The sequence below is a fragment of the Lacerta agilis genome, chromosome 15, assembly GCF_009819535.1.
Source record: "Lacerta agilis isolate rLacAgi1 chromosome 15, rLacAgi1.pri, whole genome shotgun sequence".
NCBI lineage: Eukaryota > Metazoa > Chordata > Lepidosauria > Squamata > Lacertidae > Lacerta > Lacerta agilis.
In genome coordinates, this window is record NC_046326.1 from 6,437,424 (window position 1) to 6,455,050 (window position 17,627).

Below are 17,627 nucleotides of genomic sequence, written 5' to 3' on the forward strand. Positions count from 1 at the left end.
GCCAATGCAATTCTGGGCTGCATCAATAGGAGTATAGCATCTAGATCAAGGGAAGTAATAGTACCACTGTATTCCGCTCTGGAATACTGTGTCCAGTTCTGGGCACCACAGTTCAAGAAGGATACTGACAAGCTGGAACATGTCCAGAGGAGAGCAACCAAAATGGTCAAAGTCCTGGAAACGATGCCTTATGAGGAATGGCTTAGGGAGCTGAGTATGTTTAGCCTGGAGAAGAGAACGTTAAGGAGTGATATGATAGCCATGTTCAAATAAAAGGATGTCATATTGAGGAGGGAGAAAGGTTGTTTTCTGCTGCTCCAGAGAAGCGGACATGGAGCAATGGATTCAAACTACAAGAAAGAAGATTCCACCTAAACATTAGGAAGAACTTCCTGACAGTGAGAGCTGTTTGGCAGTGGAATTTGCTGCCAAGGAGTGTGGTGGAGTCTCCTTCTTTGGAGGTCTTTAAGCAGAGGCTTGACAGCCATCTGTCAGGAATGCTTTGATGGTGTTTCCTGCTTGGCAGGGGGTTGGACTGGATGGCCCTTGGGGTCTCTTCCAACTCTACGATTCTTTGATTCTATGACCCTTGAATCCTGCTGTTTCCAGTGGCATAGCGTGAGGTGGGCCACAGGGGCGGTTGTTCTGGGTCCAAAATCGTTAGGGGCGCAAAAATTCAACACCTGATGCGGCCTCAATACAGCTTTGAGCTTCTGTCACTGGGCTCCATTGAAAACAGCTTCTCCATGTGAAACAGGAAGTGACCTCACTGGACAATGGAACCGCTCTTCTTTTTTCTGCAGCTGCAGTCTTCTGGGTGATGTGGACACCACTAGGCAGTCGAATGCGCATGTGTTCTCTATCCCCCTCACTGCGCAGGCCCAGGAGCTGGCTGCCTTAGGGTTGCCATATGTCTGGGTTCTCCTGGACATGGCCGGGATTCCAAGGGCGGAATCACCATCCAGGGGATATTTTAAAAAAACGGCAAGATGTCAAGAGTTTTTGCAAAAGAACCAGGAAGTGTGTGGGTGAGTATCACTTTTTACTTTCCCCCTGTCTCTAGGGACATGCCTGCTCTCTGTACAAAGATTTGCTTTGCAAGCAGAACCAGGAAGTGTGTATGCGAGCGTGGCTCTTAACCCCTTCCTCTCTCTGTGCCCACATGGCGCATGCTGGGAAGTGGCTCATCATCGGACGTCATGCTGGGATGGAGCAGATAGGCCTATAAGGAAAAAGCCCACAGACTGTGTCATTTCACGGCTTGTCTGAGCATGAGCTGCCCTCTTTTTTGCTCTCCAAAATATGGCAACCCTAAGGTTCCACACTGTACTGAAATGTGTAATGCACACAGTCCTGTTTTTTGTTGTTGTTGTTGTTGTTGTTCAGTCGTTCAGTCGTGTCCGACTCTTCATGACCCCATGGACCAGAGCACGCCAGGCACGCCTATCTTTCACTGCCTCCCGCAGTTTGGCCAAACTCATGCTAGTTGCTTTGAGAACACTGTCCAACCATCTCATCCTCTGTCGTCCCCTTCTCCTTGTGCCCTCCATCTTTCCCAACATCAGGGTCTTTTCTAGGGAGTCTTCTCTTCTCATGAGGTGGCCAAAGTACTGGAGCCTCAACTTCAGGATCTGTCCTTCCAGTGAGCACTCAGGGCTGATTTCTTTCAAGGATGGATAAGTTTGATCTTTTTGCAGTCCATGGGACTCTCAAGACTCTCCTCCAGCACCATAATTCAAAAGCATCAATTCTTCGGCGATCAGCCTTCTTTATGGTCCAGCTCTCACTTCCATACATTACTACTGGGAAAACCATAGCTTTAACTATACGGACCTTTGTCCTGTTTATAGCATTGAGTTTTGGGGGGCTGAATGGGGGAAAGGGATAAGGTTGACTCTTTCGGGTGATTTGCTGCCTCCCATCTCCATTTACTCACCTTCCAGCAGGAATTGAAGGCAGTGGCACTCAATGTTGTTCCCTCGACCCTTCAGCAATTGGGTATTTGGTGGCATTTGGTCATAGCCTGCCTTGAATGCTTGAGCAGAGAGAGGGTCCATTAGGTGGTTCCCACCTCAACTGCAATCATCAGCAAGGTGAGGCAGGCTTGAGGCTGGCAGATCATGGGGGCAGATCAGAAGTGGAATGAAGCTTTTCCTAAACGGCTACCACTTTTCTGACTCCTGACAGGTTTCAATATGCTCCACTGGCCAGCAATTCCTGATGTGGTCCGTGCTCACTGCACAAGCCTACAGCAGAGGCAGGCAGACTTTAGACTTGTTCAGTCTACTCTCCGTGTGTTTGTATTTTAATAAAATCCCAGTCAGAACCACATGCAAAATAATAGCACAGGGCAGGCAGCATCAAAAGACTATAGGAGATGGAGAAAAGTGAGGCAGCAGTTTTTGCTCAAGGACCAGAAACTCATAATCTTCTCACCTCGAAATCTTCCCTTTATAGCTGGTCATTTCAAGAATTCTGCAGCAAAGACGTGCCTGGGTTGTCCCTCATCCCACCCCTTCATCTCGTGCCCTTCAGACCCACGAACCTCAGATTAAGAGTCTCACGCTCTACCTATTGAGCTATGGGACTGGTAAAACAATACTTGCCATTAGGTTTACAATCTAAATGACACAACACAAAAGGCAAAAGATCATAGAATCATAGAGTTGGAAGAGACCACAAGGGCCATCCAGTCCAACCCCCTGCCAAGCAGGAAACACCATCAAAGCATTCCTGACAGATGGCTGTCAAGCCTCCGCTTACAGACCTCCAAAGAAGGAGACTCCACCACACTCCTTGGCAGCAAATTCCACTGTCGAACAGCTCTTACTGTCAGGAAGTTCTTCCTACAAGAAAGAAGATTCCACCTAAACATTAGGAAGAACTTCCTGACAGTAAGAGCTGTCAAAAAGATTCCTGCATTGCAAGGGGTTGGACTACATGGTCCTGATGGTCCCTTCCAACACTACATTTCTATTGATTCTAAGCGCAACCTGTTTGAAGAGCATCTTTTGACTAGAGACCGGGAAATAAATAAATAAGTGCAACGTATGATTAAAAACCATACAATTATATGATTAAATTTTACAGTAGATTAAATTTTACTGTACTACAAATTAGATAAATGTTGGATCGTTCAGTGTGCTGTTAATTTTTTTTTAATAAGCTCTGGATGTTCATAAGCAGACTGGGTTGTGGGGTTGGTTTTTTTTGGTACCAAACTAAATAAATAAATTTGAAGGCCTAAACAACTCAGACCCCAAATATCCACAGACCGCCTCCTTCTCTATAGACACTCTCAAGTGCCAAGATCAGAGAGGCGGTCCTCTTGGTAGTTCCTTCATCCTCAGTGGCTTAGGGGCATGGGGGGCCAGGAAAGGGCATATTCTGTGGCAGCACCTAAGTTATGGCGCTCCCTCCCCACAGAGCCGCATCTGGCACTGTCATGATACAGCTTTCGGGGAGTGCTGAAGAAACTCCCCTGTGCCCTGGCTTCTGACCCTTGAGGCATGTTGTTTTGGGACCCTCCATATTTCTGCAATTTTTAGTTCTTTGAAACTGGTTTTCATATTGTATAGTATTTTGTTTTCACAATAATGCTGTGTTTCAATTGTGGGTTTTTTGGCCAATTATTCTTATTAATTTTCCAAATTATTACAAATCCAACCAAATTACTTTAATTTAATATAGTTTCTTAAAATCAGGTTTCCCGCTCCTGTTGCAAATATATGTCGATCTCCCCCCCCCAAAAAAGCTGCATCATTTTTGATTTAGTGTTCAGTTGTAATCCATGAATCTTTGTTACTGCGCTGTGTTTTGATTGTTGCAACCTGCCTCTGGACCTCAGGGTGATGGGTGAGTCATACATAGTAATTGTAAATGAATGAATGACTGGCTAATCAAGGAAGTTTCTATAAATGGATAGGCCCGCTGGCATAAGGAGGTCTTCAAAAGACACCTGAAAGTCTGTAGTGAGGAGGCTATGATAGATTAAAGGTAAAGCTAAAGGGACCCCTGACCATTAGGTCCAGTTGAGTCCAACTCTGGGGCTGTGGCGCACATCTCGCGTTACTGGCCAAGGGAGCCAGCGTACAGCTTCCAGGTCATGTGGGCAGCATGACTAAGCTGCTTCTGGCAAACCAGAGCAGCGCATGGAAATGCTGTTTACCTTCCCGCCAGAGCGGTACCTATTTAGCTACTTGCACTTTTGATGTGCTTTTGAACTGCTAGGTGGGCAGGAGATGGGGCCGAGCAACAGGAGCTCACCCCATCACGGGGATTCGAACCGCCGACCTTCCGATCAGCAAGCCCTAGGCTCTGTGGTTTAACCCACAGCGCCACCCACATCCCTATGATAGATTAGCTTTTAGGGAAAAAATGGCTGCGATGCGGCACAGAGCCTTGGAGGTAAAACTGGCAGCATCGCTGTTTGCACAAACAAAAGTGGTGCCTCATATGGGTTGCTGTTGTTGTTATGGATTTCCCGATTTTTGCGTCAAGTTCTTCCTGATGACGGTCAGTTCAGCAGCCAAGGCCGAACTGTCCACTAGCTGAGATTTACAGCCATGAGGGCCCAGCTTTCTCGGAAGTAAAGTGTGCACAGGGGTGCTTGGAAAGATTTAGCCACAGCAGCCATTCATTTATTTGTAATATCTAGGGATAGTGGAGGAATTTGATTTTGCTGGCATTATAATGCAACTACCTAACTAACACGGGTGACACTGTAGGTTAAACCACTGAGCCTAGGGCTTGCTGATCAGAAGGTCAGCAGTTTGAATCCCCGCAATGGGGTAAGCTCCCATTGCTCGGTCCCTGCACCTCCCTAGCAGGTCGAAAGCACGTCAAAAGTGCAAGTAGATAAATAGGTACCGCTCCGGCGGGAAGGTAAACAGCATTTCTGTGCGCTGCTCTGGTTTGCTAGAAGCAGCTTTGTCATGCTGGCCACATGACCCAGAAACTGTACGTCGGCTCGCTCGGCCAGTAAAGTGAGATGAGCGCCGCAACGCCAGAGTCGGACATGACTGGACCCTAATGGTCAGGGGTCCCTTTACCTTTACCTAACTGAACACAATCATGAAATCTGCGGTTCTCTATATGCAGTTCTCCAAGCAAATGATGTATAATCAACCTTTTATAGGAAGGTGTGTGCATACAGCCATGGAAATAACATACCAAAATGCATTGTATTGGGGGAAAAGGGTTCACTAAAATGTGTATATTACTCAAAACTATACAAAAATGTGTATTTTAGGAGAACTGCACACTTAAGATGCCGATGAATTTTCAGGAGGATTTTTAAAATTAAAACATGCAGATTGATATAGATAGGACAGCTGAAGTTAAGATAGGAAAAATAAAAAAAATGGAAAGAACTGACAGATTTATCAATCCCTATTGACACATTACAGTGGTACCTCGGTTTAAGAACAGCCCTGTTCATGAATGATTCAGTTTACGATCTCCGAAAACTGGAAGTACTGTCCCGGTTTGCAAACTTTATCTCGGTCTAAGAATGGAAGCCAAATGGTGGAAGGGCACCAGCGGCGGGAGGCCTCATTAGGGAAAGCGCGCCTCGGTTTAAGAATGGTTTCAGTTTAAGAACGGACGTCCGGAACGGATTAAGTTCGTAAACCAAGGTACCACAGTACAGTGAATAAGCACTACAGATTTGTAGTGTTGCTGTGGCCCCCATTCAACCATGAAACTCACTGAGCCAGTGATTATCATTCAGTGTAGCCCACCTCATGAGGTTGCAGGGAGGATAAAACTCGGGCTGGCAGCGGCTATGGCATGCAGGGTCGCCCAAGCTGTCCAAGCCCAACCCCCAGATGGGCATGTTGCCCCCCCCCAAATAAGAGGACCTGCACGGATTTCCCCAGATGTATGGCAGCCCTAGGTAGTAGGGAGGTTGGTTGGCAAAGGGTTTGGAGGGAAGGCGGTGTTGGCAAGCCCCGGGTAGATACATTTAAAAAAGAGGTGTACCTAACACACTTCCCAGGTCTGTTATCCCTTAGTGCCCAAGAGAGCAGCAAAGGATGATCAGCTCTGCTATGGATGAGTTGGGAGTAGGGAAAGGGGAAAGGATGCAAAAAGAAGCCTTCCTGCCATCCAGTTTTTCTGAGGCACCTCAGCCTTGGCCTCCTCCTCAGTCAAGACAAATGACCCTGACCAGTCCTATTGGGAAATCTCAAACTTTCCTTTGTGCTGTTTTGCTGGATTTGAAGGTTGTTTGGGCAGCAGAGAAGGTCCATTTCATCGAGCACTTCTGACTTTGTCCCCATTTTCACCATACACTTAAAGCGCTCCTTCAAATACTTGGGCCCCAAGTCATTAGCCTCGTTGGCTTTTCTACAGGAAGCTTTGTTCTTCTAGATGTTTGGTAATTTTACCTTTAATCATTGTTTCTCGCCAGATTTGCTGTGTTGGATGTTAAGCTGTTAGGCAGCCATTTTGTGTGATGCCACACACCCACAGGGGCCATTTTGTGACTGGCACCCATGGCGCTTTCTCAGTTCCAGATGTGCCCCCTGGCCCAGTGTAGAGACACTAAGGAGGGAACTCAGTTCTGAAGAAGGACAGCTCTAGCAATTCACAGTTGTGCCATTTTATCAAGGCATTCCCCACTGTTATGTATTGAAGTTCTCGCCCTGGCCACCAGGGGTATTGTGTATATAGTTTTCACTCAGGTCCACATCAGTTAATTTAGGCGGGAAACCCTAGGCTGTTGTTGGTACAATGTTGTCAGCCGGCTGCCTATAAAAGCAGGCCAACTGAGCTGTTTGTAGTTCAGCTCCAGCTTACTTATAAAGAGCTACTTGGAGAAATCTCTGTGTCGTCTGCTATGTCCACTACTTAATACCCACAGAGGCAAATGTAAGGGAAGGGTAGGAATTGTCCTTATCGGGGAAAGGTGCTAGAAAACAGGGATGGTTGCAGCATGTTCAAGCTTGCATCTTTCCACAACTGGACAATTTGGGGGCATTTTGTGAGGACTGTACATTCTTTTTTGTTCTCTTCCAGAAGGCTGAATCCAGCGTTGCAGCTTTTGCAGTTAAGGAGCTGATAGCATAAGAAGCTCCATCCGCCATGGGCCTCTCCTGTGATGTGCTTGTGCAACCGGCAGATAGAATGGCTGCTTTCTTATCTGCCTGTTAAAAACATTTTATCCTCCTCTGCGCAGCCAAGCGCACTTGCTCCCTCAAACGTTTGGCAGGGAATTATCTGTGGTGAGAGGAAAGGAGATTATTTAGTTTTTTGATGCAACGTCCTTTGAGAGGCCGGTTGTGTGCTTTCAAGCAGATAGGGTGGTGAATATGATTCACCGAGAGGGGTGAGTTCGAGAAAGGTGCTAGGCATGTAGAAGGCCCCAGGTCCAGTTTCCAGCATCTCTGGTCTCAAAAGGACCGGGTTAAGGGAAAAGACCCTCCTCTTGAAACCCTGGGTGATGGGGGCACCACCAGTTAGTGCTGACAATATTGGGTTAGGCAGGCAAACTGTTTGGCTTGGTAACCAAATAGATTCCTGTGTTCCTTATGCAGGAATGAGAGCACATTGTCAGGTTTTTTAAAAAATGTTTATAAAATATGCATAGCTTCTTTCCTTTCTCGGGTTCAGTGGAAATAGCATTCCTTTTTCACCCCAGGTGGTTGACATCCTGTATTCTGCAAGAAACAGAGCAGCCACCTGAAGGAAGGAATTTTCACAAAGCATGCATATGCTAATTTGTATGTGTGTGCGCATATTTAAAAAGAATGACTATAATTTGCAAACAAATACATCTCAAATACATCTCAGCAGAGTGGCGAAGACTGTGACTGGGTGTCCTTAGTCTGTCATCCAGGTGCTGTTGATGGGGGACATGGTGTGAAAGGCAAGGAGACCATCCATAAGAGGAGGCAGAGCTCGCCCTTCTCCCTGCTGGGTTCTCTAAGGTGAAGGCTGAGACTGAGGAGGAGGAAGGCGACCCTCCACTCCTGGTTCTGCTAGTAAGAAAGAAGACAGGCAGACTGAGCTTGGTGGGGTAGAGCCCCCCTGCGCCCACATGACCAGGCCTCCGCTGTTAGACTTTCCTTACAGGACAACATGGACCAAGTGCAAAAGAGAGGGAAAGTTTCATTTGGAGATTTCTGCAAGTTTAACAGCCTCTGTCCCTAAGAGATGGCAATCTTAAAATTCAAAGCGTGGGGAATGTTGTGTATTGATTCAATGGTTTTTATATCTGTATTACTATTGTCTGTATTTGCATTGGGGTAAACTAACTGTCTTTCTGTTCCAGAAGGAACAGCTACTATTGGTTCATTTAAGATGCTGTTTTTGGATCCTCAGTCTTATTGGTTCCCACCAAAAGGCAGCTTTGTGATTGCTTGAGATTGTTCCCTCCAAAATGTATCCTTTCTAGCCAGTCTTCTGTCCCTATAAATGAACCTTCCCTCTTCTCAGTCCCCAGTCTTGTTTGCCTGAATAAAGAGTGTTACATGAATAAGCTATCTCCTCCCTGCTATGTCAGAGAGCTGAAATCACATGCTGAAATCATTATCCCCACGCTACAACAGGGAATAAAACCTTTCCTCATTTAGAAATAAGGAAACAGGTGGAATGTTGCTGATATTAATTGCTTTTGCTTGGGCAATATTTAATTAAAGAAAGATTTGTTGATTATTGATGCTTGTGCCTCTAAGGACATGTTCTCGCTCTATCCAATCCTCCAGTTTGTTACATAAGTGGGCAGCATATAGTTTACTAATAATGCTTAGGAGACTAATAGGTCTGTAATTAGCAGGGTCAGATCTACTCCCTTTCTTGTATAATGGGATGATGATTGCTAGTCCCCAATCCTCTGGGATGGTAGCCGATTGATCTATGCTGGTGAACAGGGCAGCAAGCACTGGGGCCCGCCATTCAACATTGGCCTTAAGAAGTTCAGGGGAAATATTGTCTGCACCAGGAGCTTTGCCAGGTTTGAGGGTCTTCAGTTGACACCGGGAGCCACTCAGCACCGACATCACTCAAAGGTGGGTGTTGGTTAATTGTGTATAAGGATTGGAAGTACGACTCCCAAACCCCAACAGGGATGGTATATTCCACTTTGGCGGGGGAGTCTTGCCTTCTTTTTGCCAGTTATTGATGTGATGGGATGTTTTTGGTCATGTCTACTAGGAGGTAAGTTCCATTGAGCTCACTGAGGTTTAAGTAGCTACAGGGCTGCAGGCTTATTATACTAGGTGTTTTTACATAAGAAATAACACCCCAGGTTCAATCCCAGTTAAGACAGGGGTGTCACTGCCAGTCATAGGAACATAGAAAGCTGCCTGTTACAGAGTCAGATCACTGGTCCATCCGGCTCAGCATTGTCTATACTGACTGGCAGCATCTTGCCAGGGTTTCAGGCAGGGGCCATTCCCAATCTTACCTGGAGATACCAGGGACTGAACCTGGGACTTTCTGAATGCAAAGCAGGTGATCTACCACTGAATATTGTCTTCAGACATTGTTGATGGATGGTTGAGATGATTTAGTATATAAAGCAGTTTTCTACCTTCCTAATGGCTGAGGAAGGATGCCCACTGGGTAGCAAAGCAAGTGTTTTGCATGCTGAAGGTCCCGGGTTAAACCCTTGCTATTTAATTTCGAGTAGGGCTGGGAAAGATTGGAGAGCCAATGCCATTCAGTGTAGAAGCTGACAGTGTTGAGTTAAGGACCAATGGTCAGATTCTGTATAAGTCCACCTTTCATGCTCCCATGCAGTCGTTCAGAGAACCAAGGAAGATTCACATTATGACCAGATGAAATGCACCCCCTCTTCCACACTTTGCCAGGCAAATGGGCGTGGGAGACTGCATTGGATGCCTTGCATGTAAATGAGCAATGCCATACAGGTGCCCCAAAATTTAGTTCCCTGATCCAACAGCACCAAGAAGCCCCTTCAGTGCCAGGATCTCCCTTGCTAGGTCAGGACAAATGCATCCTGGTTCTAGCAACAGCTCCTATCTGATTGTCTTTACTCTTTGTGGGCCACTTGTTATTCGAATGGAGTCTTCCCCATACACAACAACAACTATGTCACACGTAACACAACACACACCCACACACCCCGGCATATATCTTTTCCTGCTTGTAATGTAAAAACTCAATTTCTTGCCCACGGGGGATATCTTTTGTATTGACAAACATTGAAAGCTTGTTGAAAATGAGTAACAGCATGAGTCAAAGGGGAGGTCACATGAAAAAAGGGGTTCCAAAGGAAAACAATTTTGCACACTGAGTAATGATGTATTAGATGACTGAGCTTGATGCAAACATTATTCAGCCGTGGCCGTCTTTCACACCCTCGTCACAGGAGGCTCCAGCATTGCTGACTTCTCCCTCCCTCCCTCCCTCCTGATTTGTTACATATATTAAAGGTAAAGGTAAAGGGACCCCTGACCATTAGGTCCAGTTGCGGATGACTCTGGGGTTGCGGCGCTCATCTCGCTCTATAGGCCGAGGGAGCCGGCATAGAGCTGGGTCATGTGGCCAGCATGACTAAGCGGCTTCTGGCGAACCAGAGCAGCACACAGAAACACCGTTTACCTTCCCGCTGGAGCGGTACCTATTTATCTACTTGCACTTTGTTGTGCTTTCAAACTGCTAGGTGGGCACGAGCAGGGACTGAGCAACGGGAGCTCACCCTGTCGCGGGGATTCGAACCGCCGACCTTCTGATCAGCAAGCCCTAGGCTCTGTGGTTTAACCAACAGTGCCACCCGCGTCCCGTTACATATATTAGGAATGATAAAAATATAAGGTGTGTGTGTGCATGTTGGGAGAATGTTTATTGAGCGAGGTGCACAGAATGCTAGAAAGCACCCTTACAAGCACTAAGACCACATCTGCATTATATATGTAAAGCAGTATCATACCACTTTAAACAGGCGTGACTTACCCAAGGAATCCTGGGAACTGTAGTTTGCTAAGGGTGCTGAGAATTGGTAGGAGAGCCCTGCTCCCTTCCCAGAACTACAATTCCCAGGGTGGGTGAACAAATTTTTCCTTGGAAGTGTCTATTTCACTGATTTCCCAAAAATATCTGTCACCTAGAACAAGTGTTCAACTTAAGAGCTGTGAAACTACAGCAGTAAACCCCACATAAATAGAAATTCCAACATGTTGGTCCTTTGGGATAAGAGGCTCTCCCAAAACTTCAGAAAGCTTCATTCCTTTGTTTGCCAGTATAGAATACAGATTCCAAGAAACGGAAATAAGGAAAAATGTTCCTGCTGCTAAGCCCATAATGGCTCCAATGGAAAAGAAGGTAAAGATGAAATCATCGTGTTTTCCAGGCTTGAAGATGTTACAGAGTGCAAAGGCCATACAAAAAACGGTCACCACATTAGCAATGGAGGCTGATGGCATCGAGTCCTGGGCAATGATTATTTCAGAGGGTAGGGACTCCTCATCATTTAATGCTGGGCATATAATGTTTATTTTCTTAATAATAATTCTATGCACAGAACAGGTGCCCCAGATTCCAATCCCTACAATGCCAGGGTTGTTGCTGCCCGTGATGTTGTCAACCTGCCACACTCTCCATTCAATATTGGCTGTGGAGCAGATGCACATAATGCGGCCGACAAGAGCCAGGACAAAGGCACCTGTTTGCATGCAAGATACCCTGCACAGCAGCAAAAGGAGTCATAATGTGCTTGGGGTGGTACTTTAGCATTGGTACAAGCAAGGCTGGCAATTGAAGGCATGCTGGAGAAAAACAAAGACCAAAGATAACTGTTAGATACTTAGGCCAGTGTTTTTCAACCACTGTTCCGCGGCACACTAGTGTGCCGCGAGATGTTGCTTGGTGTGCCGTGGGAAAAATTCCAGCCAGAATATCAGCTTTGTGTTCAGCCCAACAGGCCCTGGTTGCGCACTGAATAAAGTATTTTTTAATTTTTCATATTTCTGTTTACTTACTATTTCATAATAAAGTAATTATAAAATACTTTCTTTGTGTTTATTTGATTCCTATTCAAGAGAATTACTTTATATATATAGTCAATATAGGCACAGAGTTAAATTTTTTAACATTTTCTAATGGTGGTGTGCCTCGTGATTTTTTTCATGAAACAAGTGTGCCTTTGCCCAAAAAAGGTTGAAAAACACTGACTTAGGCAAAGTAACACATGGACATCTCCCAAAGTTTGAGCAAATGGTGAGGTGAAGCTAAAACATTGCCATCATTCCAAGGCAAATTCTGCATTTCCCACCTTGGGACGTAGGAATGGAAAAGTCTGCTCTACCTGCAATCATAGGTGCCAGGAATCGGACTTCCTCGGTGGGAGCTGGAGCCCTTTCCACCTAGAGGTCTATGCGCCTAGCCTTTCTCCCTGCAGATATAGGCACTGAGCAGATATAGACACCCCAGGGATGAAGAAATTGCACAACCCCTTCTGTTGTATGGACCCCCTTCATGCAGATAAGGGGGCTCTTGTCTAGTCCATTCCTCTTCTGCATTCCTATGCTCCCCTCCCTCCCCTCTCCATTGTTAAAATGCCAGGCATGATCCCACCCAAGTTATGCATTATACCCTTGAAAGAAAGTTTGGTGCAACAGACCAATGCAGCCAGGGGCGTTTCTGGCCCCTTGGCTGCCCGGGGCGGGAAGCCAAGAGGCACCCCTGGGGGCGGGGCACAGCGGCACGTGCGTGCGTCCGGCGGGGGCACCCCTTCATGCCGCGGCTGCTCGTGCCTGCGCGAGCAGCCACCGCACAAAGGGGTGCCGGGCGGCGGATTCGGGAGTCTCTGCAGCCCGCAGAGACACTCTAAGCCGCCTCCTGGGCTCCCTTTGCGGAGCGCAAGTCGGGGCAGGGAGAGGGACGGGCCAGCGCTGGCCCACCCCTCTCCATGCCCCGGCTCTGCAAGCCAGCCAGCGGCGGAGCTCGGCATAGAGGCAAGGGGCAGGCCAGTGAGGAGGGGTGCCACCCCCCCTCGCTGGCCAACCCCTTGCCTCCATGCCGCAGTGAAAAAAGCCGCTGGAAGAGGGGGACTATTTTCGGTGCTACCGGGGTGGAGCCGCAGGGAGGGTGACACCTCTCCTGGCTGGCCGCCCCTGCGGCTCCACCCTGGCAGTGCCGAAAATAGCCTTAATTTTTTTTTTAAATTTAAGCCCAGGGGACGGGACCACCGCCCAAAGTGTCACCCCCAGCAAGGTGCTGCCAGCGCCCCCCCTCCCCTTGCTATGCCCCTGAATACAGCTACTGTTCAGGAAAGAATCCTTTCTGACTTTAGTCCTCTTTCTTTCTTTCTTTCTTTCTTTCTTTCTCTCTCTCTCTCTCTCTCTCTCTCTCTCTCTCTCTCTCACACACACACACACACACACACACACAATATATATGTCAGAAGCCTACCAATTGGCTCTCAGACAGGACCAAAGGAAATAAAAGTCAATTTGTTCTTATCTAATAAAACACTGGTATGTTGGTGGGGAACTGAGGAGCGCTGCATATATATATGCTACTTATCAAACCTTTATTAGGCATTTACATGTAAAATTGCGAGAGAAAAAATCACATACAGAAACTTTAAAATATATATACACAAAGAAACAACAATTAAACTCATAGGCTGATTGTATGAGTGTATTAGTAAAATCTAGAATTTCGTCCTGTTAAAGTACTCCTTGAAGCACTGCTGCCAAAAACTCGGCTACCCCCACAGTCACCTCTTGGTCAATGTCAGAGAGACAGAATCCATATATATATGCACCTACATTAAATCCATATATATGCACCTACATTAAATTGGTTCTTCAGCCAGCCTCTGGTACACAAGGGCTTTTCATGGGCTTTCTCTTCGCGCGTCTGACCTTACAGGTGACCTGAGGAGAGTGAAGCTGGTCTGAGCTGGTCACTGTAGCAACTGCTCCTTGGAGTTCTGAGGCAGTTGGAATGCAGTTTGCTTTGAATACTCAGAACAAAACAATTAACTCCTGGGTGCTGGTCGTTTGGAACATGCGGCAACTGCTTGGAGGCAGTATGCTTTCGAAGACCAGTATGATTCTGGCACTTTTAAAAGACAGATTTCGTTGTTAGATGTAAGCTTATGCAAAGATTGGATACAAAATTTGGAAATGAACACCCCAAGCTGCCATTTCCAAAGGAATGAGCGAGGAAGACTTGAAATAGACAAATAAACAAATATTTAGTTGTTTCCATTGGGTTTGAAGACCACTTTGAATTACAGAGCAACTTTATTCAGTAGTACTGGTGGATCAGACTGTGGATCCATCTAGTCCAGCATCCCTTTTCTAAAAATGAAAAGCTTTATAACAACTCCGTGGAGACAGGCAAGTATTATCTCCATATTACAGTCTGGCAAAGTTGATACTGTGAAATAATTTCTTGCTTATGTTAGGACCACTCTGTAAATTCATGGTGAGGGTGATCTTTCAGTCAGAAGTTTCCCAGCTCATTGGTTGCTTTCCTGGTCACTCAGTTCTTCAGAACTGAGAAATATCAATTCTACCTACAGTCACTGGTCACCAGGTAGACTCTTTTTGAGATTCACTGATCTTCATGTGTGATGGACTCATAATATTTGTCTGTAGATTTATATAAGTTTTCTACAGATACTTTTTCTGCACATGTTCATGGGGATTTCTTACCTTATAAAATATCCAGCATTTCCAAGCAGATTCCCAATTTGAACCCCTGATTGGGAGACCGCCTTCTTGTTCCAAACATGGCTGGTGTTAGGAGGTGCCTATTTTCCAACTAAAGTTGTGTGTACTTTGCTGTGGTTGCCTTGGAAGGAAAGCTCCTTCATTCTGCAACAAGAACAGAACAAGGAACTGCTTAGTTGGAGTAAACTACCGGTAAGCTCAGTGCCACCAAAAGACAGAAATGGATACTATGTAATGCCATGCTTAGATGCAGGATCATGCAGAAAACGAGCCAGTGTGCTGTTGTGAACAGTGTGTGGTCTTGGATCAGGGAGATCTGGGTTCACCCTGAATCAGACCTAAGTTAGGGGATGTTCAGAAACCCACGGTGTTTTAGGAGTTAATGGGCACCCCAGTTTGAGTGGCAGATACCCCTTGGGAGGCGGGACATTCCGCTCTTTAAAAGGAGGGAGGAGCAGTTAGTGGGAGGAGAGTGGTGACTGGAAGAAGGAGGGTGTGGGGCCAGGTTAGGTTTAGGTTAGGTTAGGTTAGGATCGATGAAGATGTGTATATGTTGCTGAAAGAAAGAGTTTACACTGTTATGAAACCAAGCTTATGAACCATCACTGAAACCGTTATGTTCTGTAAGAAATAAAGACCTCTTATTGTTGAGCTAAGAAAATATCGTCGTTCATTTGGTCCAGCGAGTTATATAGGCTCTTGAGGAGGTGAACTCAGGGAAAGGACAAAACTAAACTGAAGGGTGATAGTTTGTGTCTTGGAGTTGCCTCAGGAGGGGCTAGCGGGCGGAAACCCTGGTATTGCCACAGAGTTGCTAAGAGGGCTTAGCTAACTGGTACAGTGAGGGGATCTAATAAAGAGAGACCCCGAACTGTAGGCAAAGGAGAGGTTAACCCTGAAGCCCAGAGCAGAGGATATAACCGGCCACGGCCGCTGGACAGGAAAACTCCCGTTACTAAGGGATCCCGAGATTATAGATAAAAGGGGATTGAAATAACAGACGGACCTCAGAGGGACAGGTGGGGTGGATTGTAATTTGACCCAGAACACCTGATTAAAAATTCACTTAGTAACGAGGGGAGAGTCTGAAGTGGAGGTTCGTCGCAACTTCCCCCAGTCATTATCTCTCACAAGGTTGTTTTGAGGTTAAAATGGAGGGACTGTCACCCTGAACGCTTTGGAGAAAAAGTGGGGGGGTCATTCCTTCTAATAGTGAACCTGGTGGTTGAGTGACGATCATTTTGGAAGAAAAATGGGGTCAACCCCAAATAAAGTAGTGACTTCTATGTACTCAAAGGACTCCTATGCATGCAGAAGTATATACATTTGTAAACTGAACTATAATTTTAGTTATTATAATTTTTTAATGGCCTGTCACGTGTCTGTGAACTTCCAGGAGATACAGAATGCTGAAGTGTTAGCTGAGAGAGAAAAAGGGAACGAAACTGTTGGGAGAGGAAACAAAATATTAAAATAATTCCTTCCAGTAGCACCTTAGAGACCAACTAAGTTTGTTATTGTATTGATATGAGCTTTCGTGTGCATGGGAGAGGGAAAGTCTGTCAATGTTGTCTTAGGACAGCCTATAATAAGTTCTTGGAAAGTGCATGGGAGAGGGAAAGTCTTTTAAGGTTGTCTTAGGCAGCCTATAATAAGCTCTTGGAGTCAGAAAGAATTGGGGCTGAAGGCACAAAACTTCTCCTTGAACTGGAAGGGGTGGGGATACACGAGACTATCTCAGCACAAGTCACATTTATATAAATAGATTGTTAAAATTCACGGAAATCGCAGAGGTCAATGGGACCAAAATAGCCCTCTGCCCAACATACAGGATTGGCCAGTCACCAAAGCAACCTTCACAGCTCAGTCCAGAAAACTTTAACTGCACTTCATATTGTATAAGTGAACATAAGCAAGCAGGAGTGGGAAACAGTTGGCCTATGGATTGGATCATGACAACGAGAGTTCATCATGATTTGCTTGTGTGGTATTTACACATCTTCCCAATTAATCCTTTGTTCATCACATGCTTCTCAGTGCATTTCTGTATCACTTTCCTAACCACAAAAGTCCATTAAAAATAAAAAGGTGCTCCAGGGCAATAGAGCACTTTGTTCCACTATAATTGCACAAACCTAAAGTTATGGCTGATAAAGAAGGCTGATCACGGAAGAATTGATGCTTTTGAATTTTGGTGCTGGAGGAGACTCTTAAGAGTCCCATGGACTGCAAGAAGATCAAACCTATCCATTCTTAAGGAAATCAGCCCTGAGTGATCACTGGAAGGACAGATCCTGAAGCTGAGGGTGCAATACTTTGGCCACCTCATGAGAAGAGAAGACTCCTTGGAAAAGACCCTGATGTTGGGAAAGATGGAGGGCACAAGGAGAAGGGGACAACAGAGGATGAGATGGTTGGACAGTGTTTTCGAAGCTACCAACATGAGTCTGACCAAACTGCGGGAGGCAGTGGAAGACAGGAGTGCCTGGTGTGCCCTGGTCCATGGGGTCACAAAGAGTTGGACACGACTAAATGACTAAACAACAACAAAAGGTATGGCATGTGCTTGAATCCTTCCTGCAAAATACCGTACTGACTGTCGAGGTGGCCCAGGTATTAAGCCACACATCTTGCTCTAGTCAGCGGCGGAGCTTCATGCTCTGGTACCGGGGGCGGGAAGCAGGCGGGGGCCAGGCTGGCGTGCATTCTGGGGGCAGGGTGTGCTGCCTGCAGGGGTGTGATGCACGTTCTGTGGGCGGGGCGCGCCGAGATGGAACCCTATCGGGATCCCGCTGCCCGGGGTGCCCCCCATGCCCCGCCCTTCCTACGCCAGTGGCTCTAGTAATAAGCAGTTGTTACCTCCAGATGGGGATACATCTAGCAAGCAGAAGGGAATATGTATTTCTTCCAGTAACACATGTGGTAGGCTGATAGGAAAGTGGGCTGGAATAAGTCTGCACCACAAAAATGGGAGCA